Here is a 4,164-nt window from a genome sequence, read left to right as displayed (position 1 = left end):
CCGAACCGAACCGATATAACCCGAATCCGTACGATATATGATTACTTTATGGGTTTTATGATGCAATACAATTTTGAACCGAACCCGAAGTGTTATTATCCGAACCCGACCTGTACTAATAAAATATTAGTATGGGACCTAGAAGCGTAAACCCGAAAATCTGAAAACCAGAAAAACCCGATCCGAATGCCAACGGGTACCCGAATGCCCATGCCTATTTACAAATATAATACTCCCTCTGTTTTGATATGTAAGTAGTTTTAGCAAAAAAATTGTTTGTTTCACAATGAAAGACTAGATCTTGACCTGTGGCCCCGCGCGGGTGTTGTATTTAACTTGCGCTCAATGTAAATTTATAAACCATTGATTTTATAAAATGTCCATTTAGATTTTTAGATTTTGTAAAATATATTTAGAGTATAATATATTATATTATAATATAGATGTTTGATAATAATTTTTTATCTGTACGTAATATTATATTTATAATTTTATAACTTGATGCAATTTGATGTAATTGTAATATTCATATATTAATCTATTGATATTTTTGTTTATTTATTTAAAAATGATTTAATTTTTAACAGTAGGTTTTTATGAACAATTATTAATTTTATGATATTTGGTTTTCTTGAAAATTGTATTGTAGCAGATTAATATATACTATATATTACAGTTTGTGTTTTTATTTTCAGCAAAAAGAAATAACAATTCATTGTAATTAATTTAATTTTTGATTTTAAGTGAAGTGGCAGATTTGTAAATAAGAAAGAAATGCAATGGCTAAATGGTGTAAATAAAAAGAAATATTTAATCTGCTGTCTGTGTTTCCAAACAATTCTCATTTAATCTGCTATCCAAGTTTCCAAACGACAGAATCTGTAAATGAGAAAGAAATACAGTGACTAAATATGTAAATAAAAAAAATATTTAATTTGCTATCCTTGTTTCCAAACAACTTTCATTTAATCTACTATCTAAGTTTCCAAACAGTACCAAAATGTATTTCAATTTTAATAATATAGATAATATAGATGTTTACATAATCCAAAGCACTGTTTACATTTATTACATGTTGTGTGACTAATAAAATAATTCATACATTTTTATTATTAGTTGAATTTATGTATTAAATGCTATTTTTTCAAAAGTAAAAATTTTCTTAATATTCTCACTTTTAACTAAAACTACTTAAAGATAAAAACAGAGAGAATAATCTAATTGGTTACACAGTTTTCAATAAAATTAAAAATACAGTAATATAAATATATCAAAACTTCATCTATTTTGAAACAACAAACCTCAACTATTAAGAAACAGAAATTGAGAGAGTATTAACTTTAGTAGAATACTAGATTTTGACCCGCGCTTTCAAAGCGCGGGATTTATTTCTTTTTAAATAAAGATCTTCTATAATAAATATGGTCAGTTATAAATATAGTGCGTGATTGATTATACATATTTTGGTTACGAATATTATTAGTTATAAATATGGCAAGCGAATTAATTACGGGTCAATAACTTTTTAGAAATGATAGGTTATAAATATAGCAAGTGAATTAATTAAAAAAATTCCAAATTTGTTAATGGCACTCTCTTGTAAATAACTCTAAAAATTAAGGGCAAAATCCTATTAGATATTTTGCTTTAATAGTATAGATACTCGAAGATAACACAGAAAAAACAACACCAAAGAAAGATACTAGAGAAACATTAAAGGCAATGAAATAAAAGGTAACTTTTATAGTTTGTGTAGTTAAAAATGTAATTTCGTTGGTAGCTTTAACAATCAAATTTTTGATAGAATCCTCTCTCTCGCCCGAAAAAAGATATAATAGCTTTAACAACCAAAAATGTAATTACGAGGTAGGATCCTGAGTATTATTTGTCATTGGAAGCATGCAGAGTTTATAAGTTACACAAGACTCGGCTAGTATCAGTCTTCTGATCCATCATCTCGTTGCAAGTTGTAACGTTGAGACATTATGAGATTAAGACCGGTATCTGCCTGGTCTATTGAAACTGTCATGCAAGTCGAAAGTTCTAGTGGGAGATTTACCAACTGCGAAGGAAGCCCTTGAGTCTTTTAATGCGTTTTTTGTGGTTGGATCAAAAAAATTCAAATTTACCGGGCAAACCATCACTATAATTACAACAATCCTGCAAAAAATGTTTATAAGATACCAAGATCTTCGTGGTCTCTACCATATTGTCACTGCTTGGCACAAGAATAATGGAGAACTATATCATATATTGGAACTAGTCTGCAATATGAGGGTTACATTCATGTGTGGTCTAATCAAGTGTTATTCACATTGACACATACATGCAAATCTAAGCGGAAAACTAGTAAGATCTCTGACTGTAATGAAAAAGACAAAAATTTGATGAAGTCGTAAATCCATAGCAAAACAATGTTCCTGGATATTGTTATCAGTGATTGGATTCGAATGGATCTCCCGCTTGAGATTCAACAAGAATATCTGATAACCGAAGTGATAAAAACTGAGGCCACCACCAAATGTTCTCAGAGATAAGTCAACCAGCAAATTGATGACTACAGAGTGAAGAAGAATAACAAACCAAGCATCAAAACTCAAAAGTTATAGGAGGGGCATCAGATAGGAGCGAAAGACTATGCTACAGATTTGTAATCATGGTGATCATCTGAACTATGCATTATTATTCCTCACTTGACCCTCCTTCGTAATTAAACCAAACAATGCAGAAAGTTAATAGATGCGCCTCATTGAGATGATTAGGTTTATCAACACGAATTAATTTAGACATATGCTTGTCTTAATCGTTTTAATCAGCGGCCGCTGCTAATAGAAACAACAAACAGAACAATAAAACAAAAACAATTAGGACTCAGAGAATATAACAGAGTGGTCGGCAAATAGACCTTTTACGGCCAATATTACGACGAACGAGACCTTTTAATCGTCACTGTCCTCTGAAAACAAAATCAATTTTACAAAACAAAAACAAAAACAAATCTTTTGGGAAGTAATCTCAGTAAAGTCAGCGTTTTTCACATCAAAGTAATTAAAACTCAGACGGTAATTCCATATATTTTTTGCAATAATCATCATCGATTACTTCCCCATTAATCAAATCAAATACAATTTTGATTAACAAAAAAAAAAAATGTAATCGCCGAAATGGCCCCGTAGATCACAAGATCGATCAACAGGTTCCTATCAGAAAAAGCGAAACACAAACATCTGTTTATGTCCAATGTAGCATCGACGATCACTGCCAGCAAAAAGCTATCGTCGACGTGGCATCGGACAGTTTTCATCAGAATCAGAAACTAGTGATCCACATGATCTCCATTGATAGTCAGAACAACATGAGTAAATGTTTTAAAAAATATATATATATATAGAAAGTGTTAAGAGGACTTCAGTTCATGCATGCTTGTTCTGTTCCTTCAGCTGACTACTAATTTTTGAAGTCTAAAGTCACTTTTGCATGTAGAGTTCACAAGTCTTCCTCTGAAACCAAGCCCTTTAATGAATATACATAATAAGAAAACTAAACAAATAGCTCAACAATAAATATGTATATATATACTCCCTCTGGATTTAAATATAAGATGTTTAAAGTTTTACAAACATATTAAGAAACAATAGATACACTATTTTAATTGTTACTTTTTGAGTATATCAATAAAATTTCACCACTCATAATTTTACTTTTCAATTTATGTTTAAATTTTAAAAATAAACTAGAGCTTGACCCGCACATTCGTGCGGGTTTGGTTTTTACTTTTTATAAATTGTTTAGTGATATTTTTAAAACATATAAGTTATTGAGATATTTAATATTTTTAGGTTCCTACAAACTTACCCGGATACGGAAGAATCCAACTTGAACCTTGTTCAAAAATTTATAATACCCGAACATAGTTTAACTTTAAATCCAAAAACTTGATATCCATAAAACCGATATATATCTGAACGAATACATGAATGACCATGTTTAAATGATTTAGTAAACAAATAAAAATAATTTTGTTAACCGGTTTGACTTCTTGTCACTAATAGAGTAATTTCATTTAGATACATGAAATTATTATGGTTAATGCGTAAAATAAATGACATCGAATTATAATGGTAAATAAAATTAATGAAGTAATTTGGAAAAGTAAAAACAAAG

This window comes from Brassica oleracea, chromosome C4 (assembly GCF_000695525.1).
Source record: "Brassica oleracea var. oleracea cultivar TO1000 chromosome C4, BOL, whole genome shotgun sequence".
NCBI lineage: Eukaryota > Viridiplantae > Streptophyta > Magnoliopsida > Brassicales > Brassicaceae > Brassica > Brassica oleracea.
This window is presented reverse-complemented; position numbering follows the sequence as displayed.